General features: G+C 41.0%; 1 protein-coding gene across 3 annotated transcripts in view; it reads right to left on the bottom strand.

The window, feature by feature from the left end:
• The window catches only part of ttc28 (tetratricopeptide repeat domain 28), a 189436-nt gene that overhangs the window by 172710 nt on the left and 4155 nt on the right, over positions 1 to 12571 (bottom strand). The gene's annotated exons all lie outside the window — the stretch shown is intronic.

The following is a 12571-nucleotide window of genomic DNA, read 5'->3' as shown; positions in this document are numbered from 1 at the left end:
AGGAGAGTGAGAACAATTTGCAAGCAATCCAGCTTACATCACATCTCAGCTTTAAAAGCTCAACTCCACACTCTCTATTTCTGAATTGAGAAAGCTCCTCGGATGAGAAGCGAAACGTCTTCAGCTACAGAATAGAAGTCCAGTTGTTTTTGTTTTTTAACTTTTTTTGAATTCATCAAGTCATTTTCTCATAGGAGCACTCACCAGTCTAAGAAGCTAGGTGTGAGGATTTCACATTATATTTATGAAGTATTTTTACGTCAAGGGATGATTTTCAGCCCTGTGTTGCTTTTTATGTTGAATGGAGCCCAGGTCAAATTAACTGAAGCAAACGGTCCTTGGGTTTTGTTGTGTTTGGTTTTTATTTTTATATATTTTCTTAACCCAAGAGTTTATTAGACTCTCAGTTTGACACATTCATTCAATCCAGTTCCTAAATGTTTGGCTGTTGACTCACCACCTGCTTCAGTTCAGAGCTCAAGTCCCTCGATAAAAATGCTTAGCCTTTCATTTGTTACAGCCCATGGCTTGAGCAAAGACCAAACCAGGACCACAGAAATTCTTTTATGGCTCATTAGGACCAGGCTCCGGTCCCCATGCGGACTACTGCCCTCAACAAAAGCAGTGGTTAGAGCTAAAAAAAAAACAAAAACAACAAAGTCCCACAGAGGTCACCAAAATAGTACTCAAAAACATACAAAATGAAATAAAACTGACCACAAATAAATTCCTTATGTAAAATATTTCCAAAACAAAAACCCAGAAGGTAAATTAAAAAGGTGACTATTGCGTTTTCAGATGACCTCCTAAAGACCTTTTAGCAAATTTTGTTGGATATGATTCTTTGTGATGCTGAAATAGTAATTTTGTTATTAGGGGACCCTAAGTTATGTTTATTTCATTTTGCTTTTGGATAAAATTTGTTTTTTCCAGTTGTTTTTTTCTCGCTTTACTGACGTATCTGAATTTGCCTGAATAAATCAAGGAGTAAGGTAAGACCGTCTCACATTTCAGAAATTTTAACCAGAACTGTTTGCAATTTTTGGATTAAAAAATCAATACCAATGTATTAATTGAACTGTGAAAATAGTTGCAGATGTGAAAATACCCCTTTTCTCTTTTTGCTTTTCTATGGAAATGTGCATGTGCAGATTCCTCCTTAAGAAATCAGGAAGAAAAAAAAACAGCTCCTTGAGCGTAAGTGGTACTTAACATTTGCATATGTATCGCTACATAAACAGGTGCATGGAACAAAAACTCTGAGTAGCTTTGCATAACAAAAAAAGGAGCTTTCAATCATGTTCTATTTGATTTCAGAGTCGCCGAGACTGTGGACTTGAATATTGAAAGATAGCAGTGTTAGGTTCTGCTCAAAGGCAACAAAGGTAGACGGCAAACTACTAGACACTGCAAAAAATATTTGTGAGAGGAAGAAGTTTTTGTAAGAGGAGTGGGACAAACATAATGGACCGCAAATGTTTTCTACACTAAGAATGCCCAGCAAACAATGCTTTGCACTCTAGTGAATTGACTAGTGAATATAAAAAAAAGGAAATTTCCCATCTAAGAAACATCAGTAAGACCGTCTGGCCTGACTAATCCCCCTCTCAGGTGAGCTCCGGGGGAAGTGCATTTTTAAAAAATATTTGTTGCTGCTTATGCCAGCCAGTCTGCAGATATTCTCCTGAACTGTAGATGTCACTAATGAGAAAAAAAAAGTGTCTGCAACCAAAAGAAAAGTTGAATAAAATGATGAAATGGGATTCATACATGAACATAAATACTTTTTTTTTTCTTTTTACAGTGGATGCCTGTAGAAACAAATCTGCTTGACAGCTGTTCATTCATTCATTCATTCATTAACGGATTGGATTTTATTGGCTGACCCATGTGTTTAAATTTAACCCCAGAACTGCATCGGTTCATGGCTGCTCCACAAGTGCATTGGCATCGCATTGCACATCCGAATCAAAACTTTACCTTGTTTGCCACTCATAAATATGGAATATTTACCCACCCGGGTAATGTAATCACCAAACACAATATTTACTCTAAAATGTTTTTGGTATCATCTTTAAGGTTTGAAAACTTATGAACATTTCAGGTGATATTTTTGCAGAAATCAAACAAATTTGCAAGGGAAACCAATCTTTCCGTGTGCTTAATTGTTCAGATCATTAAAATACGAACTCATTAGATGTTTGTTCGTGTCATTTTAACACCTGCCTGGAACAGTTAAGCCTCTGGTCAAAAACAGAGATTGTATCTATAACACACGCCAGTCATTTGCCAGCTTTGCACTCATAAATACGCCACCTGCATTCCATGTTTTCTCTCTTTTTTTTTTTTTTTTTGCCAATACATTTCCCCAGGCATTTCCATTTCGCTGCAGCGTCTGCTGCTGTTGTTTACTTGTCAAACTCATTATGGAGAAAAGGAATTAGAGGTAAGTATCTAGGTACAACAAGGCAACGCGAGCATTCAAACATCTAATTGCAATAACCTGGCACAAATAAGTAATTTAGCTACCTAAAAGCGAGCCCTGAGATCTTCAAGGAGCACTTTAGATGAATGCATCAGGCTGGAGGCCATTATGTGCCAAGAAATTTCGATAGAAAAACAAGATTTATCATTTACTGGGTGGGATTTGAATATTAAACGGACCTGTTTACTGCCTCATGACCAAATCTGAGATTTTCAGAGAGGCAAATTTATATAATATTGTGCTTATTGCCGTCTTTGTCCCCAACTGCCTTCCAAACATACATTATTTATGAGTAATCATCCGTCATTAATCATACACAACATGCCAGTTAAGTCTGTAATTGCAGAAAAATTGTGACCACGCAGGACTCAAGTTCAGGGCTAAATTAGGGCGAGCTCAAACTAAAGCCTGATTAGATTTCATGTCCTGGTTCCATGCGAGCAACACTGACAAATATGACTTTGTTTTCTGCTGACAGACTAAGTGATTGCTTCTGAATGAAACACTGATAGATTTTAAGAGTCATATTATTGCCATAATAATGCACAGTGACATTTTACACTGCGCGTATTACCATGTGGGCCGACTGTTCGCGGTAATGAGGAAAGATGTCCTTTTGCCTCCAATGCTTCATTTAAAGACGCCCTGCGAGGTTCTGACCAGGAACAGCGCCAAACGGAAAGGCTTGAACTCATCATTTAAACTGTTAGATTATCTAGTTGAATAATTTATCATTGTATTTTTTTAATAAGCGTGCAAAACATTAAAATAATGAAATAAATAGGCTTTTTTTGTTGCACATTTAAATAGGAAACACGGAGCTAAGTGGGAAACGGTAAAGCTACAAGTAAATCGAAATAAATAGTTTAGAAATAATAAGGACTGAAACCCTGAACGCATCTGGATTTGTCCGTTTTCGTTTCGCTTCGACTGCTAATTTATTTGGCCGTTTCTCAAATGAGCGTCGTGGTTCTCGGGTCCAGCCTTCTGAGAATAAAATTAGTGGCACATTTGTCCCTGCTGTTTTATTTCTCCAGGAGAAGTGGGGCATATGACTCATTCACACGGGGAGTTTACATCATCAGAAGGTGCTGGGTGAAACAGACCACGAGCTAAAAAAAAAAAAAAAAAAAAATTTTTTTTTTTCCTCCCACAAAGGCACAAGTCCAGACCAAATCTCACACCTCTTTAAGGAGGAGAGAAGATATAGAACCACAAAACTGAATAAAACATTTGGAAAATGCTTTTTTTTCTTTTTAATGGTTTATTCTGACTTCTATTTAATTGCAGACAGTTTGAACCCCATATATTTTACGTTTTGTTTCATCTACCTAATTTCATTGAGTGATATCCATTCGAACATCATCTGAAATCTGCAAAAAAAAAATTCCAAATGTGATGAAACACAAGCAATTTAAGGCTAGTAATCACAGAAAACAAAAACATACTGATGTTTCAAACTGGTGATGCAAACAAGTCAAACAATCATGATTTGATGCAAAATCTGCAGCAATGAAAGACCCAGCATTTCACCCGCCAGCTTTCATGGCAGAGTTTTAGACTAAAATCATCATCATCATCATCATCATGAGAAGGGACAGAGTTATAGCTGCTTGTCACTGAACCGATGCGATATTGAGAAATATCGCAATATCTCATAAATAATTTAGAGATCTTGGTGGTATAGGCATTTTTTGATTGGCTCATGTCACTTAGCTGTGGCTGCCATCAACCCCAAAAACAAATGAGTTGCACATGTACATCCAGTGTTTATTTTCTGAGATTCACTAAAATTCGTCCAGTGGTTCATCTGATAACAAACAGGACTGACATCAAATGTTTCTGTCAAAGTTTTAAGCAACGTGTAGCACTCAGAGCTTGTGTTGGGGAAGACTTTCAGCTACTACCACACCAAACGTTAGCTCAATATCTGCAAAAAAAGAAGAGTTGGAGTCATTTGTGTGTTGTGTTTGCTAATAATAATTAAATGCGGCAGCCATCTTAAATTAGATTGACTGCAAAAGTAAATCATTTACAGAAGTTCATGAAAATCCGTCTACTGTTTCATGAGATATTTTGTTAACACTACAGACAAAGACACACACCCATGCACTCGCGCACACGCAGACATTATCATTTTGGCAGTAGGCGACATCGATGTTGGGAAAGCCAGGATGAAACCAGCAACCTTTTGGTTAGTAGATGAATACTCTTCCTCCTGAGCCACAGCCCAAATTCAGACTGTAAACTAAACAGAAGTCAATTAGGAGTGAGAGTCACTGAAGAACTTGAAAGTGTTTTTTTTTTTTGTTGTTGTTGATTTGCATTTTCCACACCTTCCAAACTTCATCTGGATCAGTGCTGTTTCGCTGGAGATAGTAACACATCAGAGCTGCCTCCTATTATTACGGGATGTGTCAGACTCGGCTGCTGGTGCTGACATTAAAAGAAGAGGGAGCGTTGTTTGTTACCCAAAGGCTCGGAGGTGAAGACTACAGTCTCATGTAGGAAGATCACAAAAATAACTCCCAGCTCTGCCATTCATTTTATCACGCCTATGCAGTGCGGAATAATGGGCTCTTTGCTCTCCTCTGGTCCCCCCCGATGGGAGAGCTTCCTCCCCGCAGCAGAGCCAGCCTCTACTAAATCTGGAGACATCCAGGTCTCTGGGCCTAAATCTTGCTTAGCTCCCAGGTGGAAGTGTGGGGGTGCAGCACAATATGAGGCTGACAGCAAGATGAACCCCTGGAAGGAAAAAGGTGGGTGAGTATAACCTGAGAGGTCAGGTGCTAGGAGCAGGGTGTAATTGTTTTCCCCATTTCCTCAGGCTTGTAAAGCTGATCCACTATCAGCAACAGACTGCTACACCGCGAGCATGGCAATGAGTCTGCTTTCTCTGGCTCTTTTGACATTTCAGCCTATGTAATAGCCAGAAAAAAAGCTATTAAGCCGGTAATCAATTTGGCTGTTCCGAGGGAAAAAAAAAAGCACTCTGTGGTTACGGACGTTCTCTAAGATGATTGAAAGTTTCTTGTTTGAGGTGCTTACCTCGTCTTTGGCACGCTTCATTTCTTTCGGAACAAAGAGACCACCTTATTTAATATTCTGAGTTGCTTGTCCGTAAAATTGTGTAACAAGGAAGATCCGTGCCGAGGGCGACGCACTGCAACGCCGCACGGCCCAGACAAATACCCCCCCACACACACACGGAAAGAGTGGACACGGTGATTTTAGAAGAGGAAGGTTATTAAATATTGCCGGTGTTGTAGCTGTTCGGCGTCGAGACGCCTGACAGCGTATCATCAGGATGACATCAGCTCTGACTCATCTGTGGCCCCTGTTCGCGGGGAGGTGGCAGCGAGGTCGTCGCCCACACATCAAACCTAATTGCTTCATTCTGAAAAGTTACATGGAAAAATCGGTGAGCCACAATATGTTAACTCAGAAAATTCAGGAAAAAAAACAACAAAAAAAGACTAATTTCAATTTTATGTCTGATCGCCGGCTGTTTCTTGAAAACCAATTCCATTTTACTAAACACTACAATTTGATGGCGCGCCTGGGTGGCAGAGAGGAAAACCACTTGGCCTGTGTAACAACAACCTGGGTAAGCATGGTTGGAAATCAGCCTTCTGAACAGGAAAAATTTTTTAAAAATGAAACGAGGAGGCAAAAGCTTGGATTGGAATTCTTTCAGTCATATAACCGAAATAAGGACCACATCGAGTCTGGACTTAAAGTGAAACATGCGAGGCTCCATTTTTCACCGTCAGTTTTCTACAGCTCAAATGAAAGCAGCATTCCTTCAAGAGATACATATCACCTGCCGCCCCGCCAGCCAAAGACTACAATACGCAGACAACTAACAGGTTTCACAGAGGAGCCACTTAATGCCGTGTCTATAATACATCACCCCTCTTATTTTAACCTAAAACACTAATATTTTGGTCTCGTCCAATCAAAACATTTACCTGGCTTATCCTTATGATTTGTAACAAAATGCAGACGTGCGGCAATTAACTTCTCGGGAAGCAGATGGTTTGTCTCTGCAGCCCGACTATGCACGGCTGTTCAGTGTCACCGTGAGGTTGGACTAAAGAACATTTATATTAAACAGCGTGGAAGAGGCTTTTAATACGTACAAGTTGCTCCCGGTTCTTATGTGGCCTCACAGACTGTTGCTCTTTCCATTGGAACGCCGCTTCTGGATGAAGGCTGATAAAAACTCTTTGAGTTCACTCCAACTTTGCACAGCTGGTAAAGTGATCCCATTCAAACCTTTCAGTGATTGTTTTGTGACTTTTTCTGTGATTATTAAACTTTAACCTTTCATCTTTTACTCTGAGCTTCTCGGAAATTTTGAGCGTTTTCTATGTTTTCTCTGTTAATAAATGATTCAGGCTTTAGTAGCTTTATTAGCTGTCCTGGTTGGATACAAGCAGCTGAAATGAGCTTCCTCTGTAGGACATCCAGCCCCAGCCTTAAAGATGACGTCATGGGGGAGATCGGAGTAGAGCCGCTGCTCCTCTGCAGCAAAAGGAGTCAGCTGAGGTGGTTGGAACATCCCCAAGCAGACCTACAGGAGGAGGTGGAGAGTGTCGCTGGGGAGAGGGGGGTCAGGTTTTCCCTCCTGGACCTGATTCCTCTGCAATCAGCCTCAGACAAGTGGAAGCAAATGGACGACTGGAGCTTTTGTCTTTGTTATTAAAGTATTTTAACAAATGATTTAAAAAGAATCGCTCCTTTTGTGCTTTATAATTTTAAAAAGTAGTATTCTTGTGTGATTTAACTGAACTCTTGTCTACGGTGAACTCTTCTGATCAACAAATAGGGCTCAAGTGAAAATTTGGACACCTTACTGTTTATTTTTCTTACTTGTTTCATTACTTATCATCTATAAATATAGTACTTATGCTGTAGGGTTCACAGTGTCTCACGAACCACTGCACGTAATGTACAAAGTTTCACTAAATAAATCAAATCTGTGAAGCAAATTTGTTTCTGTTTTGTCTGGTTAATGTTATTTTTGTGGGATTTCAAGACTAAAACAAGAAAAGCTGATTCTAGACACGAACTGTCTCAATTAGATTCATAACAGATTCACGTAAGAGATCACTTACACGTTAAAAAAAGCAGACTTTTTATCTAGAATCTTTAATAATATTAATAATAAAAAAGTTCAGCTTTGTTGTGGAAACCAAGAAGCGGCGCAGCTGAGCAAACTGACAACTGCAGCTCGGGATTAGTTCCTTCTCGTCTGCGTAAAGTCTGACAGAGCTGGAAGGAAGTGGTGTAGGAATCAAAACAGCAGACGTGTGTGTGTGTGGTCATTTTCCCTCCATCATGGCCAGTGAACATGTGCTGCACTGCTTAGCTAGAGAGGCCTCCAAAAGGAAAAAAAAGAAGAAAAAATAAAAAGGCAGAATTTAACTGCTCCCGCTCATTTCAACAGATTTTCCAGACAAATAATTTCAGGTTTGTGCCCACTAGCGCCAACCCTCTGTCCGTGCCGGTCCCTCTGGCCTATAATTAAAGGCCATTCATTTGATTTGTTCATTAGGTCAAGCCTCGGCTGGGTAGAAGCGAACGGAACCCTCTCATTAGTGGTTCATGACTCCACTCTCTCCATGGTGAGCGCTGGAGCTACGCTGAAAAACAGCAGAGCAGCGGTGGGAGGACTCGAACTGTCAGAGGATTTCTTTTTTAACCCAGAGTGCACCTCTTCGAGAGAAAAACACAGAGGGGAATAACTGTATGTGTTCAACATATCAAAGCTTTAATCCCAGAATATCCCACACAGTTGCATTATCAAGCTCAGCAGGGGAGAATCTGGAACTGGAGCTGCAGAAAAAGATCTTATAGGCCATCAAAGACAAAACAGTTTGTTGGGTTTTTTCCCCCCTAATCGGTCCATCATTTTCCCTCCATCTTAGTTTATCTCATTTTCTTCATCCTGCTCCTCTCACTCAACTTTCAAGCTGGAGACTTTGTCCTGACTCCGTTTAGGAGTTAGTTTCGTAAAAAATGTTCAACAAGATGCAATCCTGGGAGTTGACAAATAACAAATTATTTTAAAGGAAATTTAAAAATGTAACAACTAGCGACGCATTTCCGCCGCCGAGGCTGTGGTAGGAACAAAACGAAAACGGCAACTCGATCGTGTTGCAAAACACAAAACTGCAACTGGCCAGAGGAGTTAAACTAACGCTCGTTCAGCCCAACCAAATGTTGCAAATCGCTGCAAGTTGAGAGGAAGTTTGAGCAGCGAGGATTCATAAATCATTAAAGAAAAGCAGGGGGGGAAAAATGCTTGAGGTGGTAAAGAGGATCTGATGACACTAACAGATGACACATTTTTAATTATGTTTGTTTGTGTGTGTGTGTGTGTGTGTGTGTGTGGGTGTGTGTGAGTGTGTGCGAGTGTGTGAGTGTGTGTGTGTGTGTGTGTGTGTGTGTGGGTGTGTGTGTGTGGTGGGGTAAACATAGAAAGAAACCTTTGGGGTGATTCTGACATACAGTCTCTTCCTCGTTGATTTTCTATAGTTTTAGACAAGAACATTGAGGGTTCTGCTGTCATACTAAGACTGAACAATAAATAAAAAGTTTATTATCACTGAAATACTAATCTGATCTTGAGCTTTAATAAATGTAGTACATTGTAATCCAAGTGCTTTGCATTTATGCTCCAAACTATGCATCCTAACAATCATATTTGTGTGATCAGACGGACTGTTGCTGCCCTTGATGCCCACACCTGCTGCAGATGGGAGTGGAAAGAGAGTTTTTAAATGCAAATGTTACTTTTATAAGATAGTTCAATTTTAAACTGTCTCCTTGAAAACTTCGGTGCATTTTTAATCATTCCAGTCATTAAATGTTGACTTATCTGTGTAGTAAAAACTTGTAACATGTAGATGATGTGCTTGATTCCATTTTTTGCTAGAATCAAACAGTGACTGACTCTTAAGCTATCATATGCTAATAGGCAACAAAAACAGCTTAAAAACTTAATTAGTTAAAGATAAGTTAATAGAATACTAACCTAATGACAAGACTAGCTTGACTTCTATTTGTGAATGTTTAGTGAAGTTTAGTGTCAAAGTGTATGAATGGATAACGAGATGCAAAAAAATTCTATTTAAATTTCTGTAAAAATTCTTGAGCCCAGGTCGGATGCCTTCTGACAGCTTTATACTTTAAATGAAACAAAATACAAACATATTTGTTTTTGCTTGTGTCTGTGGGGTCGCGTGCATGCATGTGTGCGTTTGTTTGCTTGTCTGTTACCGAAATACCTCATGAACCGCTGAACAAATTTTAATGAGACTCTCGGAAAATAATCACTGGGTGTGTCGCTACAACAGATTCGTTTCTGGAGTCAGCTCAGTTCAAGATGGCTGCCACAGCTGATCGACCTTAGCAAACAAATTAGTCCATTTTACAGATATTGAACTAAAATGTGGTGTGGCAGTAGCTAAGAGTCATTCACCTTGGGATATCCCACGGGATCCCACATGACATGTTTTTCAAAGTTCCACCAAAGCAGCTACAACTCCATCATTAAGATTATATTCGTCTAAAACTCTGACATGAAAGGTAGCGGGCGATATGCATTCGTTTGAGGAATGCTAGCCTAGCTTTGAACATCGTTGTAGATTAAATTTTCAAAAACAATCAGAGATTTCATCGGCAATAGTCTGTTGTCTTGCTATATTCAAATGCATGTTTCTTTTTTTGAGGCGACTGAGTTAAAGCACAAGAAGTGCAACCAGTCAGAGAGAGAGAGAGAGGAAAAAAAAAACAGGTTCTTTACACACTGAGACGAGATGAGAGCTGGTTTAACGGACTGTCATTCCATCAGGGAGGCAATACACCCGAGTGGTTTTCATCTACATGAAAAGCAGAGCGTCGCTCACAGAGGCAAGGGCCTCCAGATCAAACACGTTCAGAGAATCGCTTCTTCACATACAGTAACAACAAACTCTGGTGTCGTCACCCAGCAATGCAAGATACCAAAGCTTTCTCCCCCATCAGGGTGTCAGCGTCCACTCCCCACACAATTACTGGATACGGCGCGGCTGTAATTAAAGTCCTCTTTCAGCACTCCACACACCGTGACCTTTTCCAGTGCAAACACTCATTGTCTCAGTTAAACCCAGGGCCCATCCGCTGGGATGTTAATGGATATTTTATGTTGGCGAAACAGAAGAAATTGATCCAGATAATGGCATACACTGAAAAATGTGCGAGAGCCACATCAGAAAAACCCAGGCCTGGCGATGTTTACCCATCAATATTAATGTGTTTCATCTGTAAATTTGGCAGGGCGGTTTAGGGAGACAGAAAGCCCCCCCGATCAGCATCATCATAGCCCATAATCAGAAGCTATGCAAATGATAGCGCCGTTTTCCCCCGACGCCGCAGAGCCGGTTCCCTGGAAACTCTCCTGTCAGGGCAGCAGAATGAGAGCGATAGCAGAGAGAACTGTTTGTTTAACATGTCACTGGAGCGGCGGCGCTGAGAGGGAGGGACCAGATGGAGGAGCAGAACGCACCGGGGCTTGGTCTCACAAAGAGCCCCGTCCTCTCCAGTCAGTCACTCGTCTGGCACTTAGATGCACTTGAGGCAGATCGAAGAAATACAAACCGCTGCAATAACAAACTGATGCTCGAATGTTTTCCATCCGAGGTCGAGGGCACAAACTTCACGCCCATCGGGACGAGCGTACAGCGGCAGCTTCCAATTTGTAGCTCAAAATTAATAAAGCGCGGGAAGAGGAGCTTAGCAATCCACCGCAGAGTTGGTTTCCACCTTCTAACAGAGACACGGGCGTATGCAGCCTCTTGTCTACAAGACGGCACTCTATTTTGTTCGCATTTGAGCTTTTTTATATTCAGTAAGAGAAAGAGGCACCGAGGGCCTGAAGCTGTCTTGGGTCATTTAACCACACATTTTCTTTCTCCTCTCAGAATGTGTTTTCTGGCAGTTAAAGCGCAAAGAGCTGACAGATTAGACAGGGAGTTCCTTTACGGGCGGGCTGCGGGGCTTCAGGAGGGTGGGCCGCTCGCTGCTCGCTGGAGCTCGGGGCGGCAACACCACGCCTGTCACCGGTTGATGGGCCGGTGCAGAAGTGCAGTCATAGGGAGGTATGATTGATGATATTAGGCGCTCACGCACAAGCCTGAATGCCAGCACACTCCTGCGATTTAATCCCCGCTCCTTCATCAAACACGGCGTCGCGGCAGATGGACCGCACAACATCGAGCTCCTCGGTTCTCAAAGCCAGGCCACCGTGAGGCAGCAGTCACTGATTATATTATTATATCACATAGAATTCATATCTAATTAAGACAGAGAGTTAAAAAAAGACAATGTATTTGTTTGGAGCTGAGCATCTTTTAACTAAATGATGATGCAGAGTTAAAAACTTGAATAGGAACTGGCTCCTCTAAATGTAAAAAAGAAAAACTAAAAATTCATTTAGTTGAGTGCTTTTTTTTTTTTTTTTTGGTCGAGCTCATGCAAAAAAAAAAAAAAAAAAAAAAACTTCCCTTGGACAATAATGACCCCTAGTGTTGATTTAAGAAACCTCATTTGGAACATCCACACCTTTGTAATAAAAATAAGACGCCCGTAGTCGTGCTAATCCTTTTGCCACATGTTGCAGAGTTAAAAAACACGGGTCGAGCCGCACAGCGACACCGAGTCTGATAATCCAAACCCGAGGCTGGGAGTTGAAGCTGTCAGGAAGTAAATCCAAGAATCAGCGGCGCTACACGGCCTGGATTAGGCCAACCATCCCCCAGTCACGCCACAAAGAGTTCATTGTGCTCGGATAGCATATAAAAAAGGAGGACGAACGATTTTGGCAGCGATTTTCAATTATAGTTTAGATTCTCTTCCAAAGACAGCCTGTGAAATCGCACTTTGAATGAGAGAGATGCTTTTTATAGTAATGCATAGGTGCAGATGTGGCATTTTACAGAGAAAATGTCAGATAAGTGCTGCGTTTTTCTGCTGAAATATTTCACAGAACACAGAATTATGTAACCCAAAGTGGCACTGTTTCAGTTCCCAGACAGGGTG

Source organism: Kryptolebias marmoratus, linkage group LG1 (genome assembly GCF_001649575.2).
Source record: "Kryptolebias marmoratus isolate JLee-2015 linkage group LG1, ASM164957v2, whole genome shotgun sequence".
Taxonomy (NCBI): domain Eukaryota; kingdom Metazoa; phylum Chordata; class Actinopteri; order Cyprinodontiformes; family Rivulidae; genus Kryptolebias; species Kryptolebias marmoratus.
This window is presented reverse-complemented; position numbering and strand designations above follow the sequence as displayed.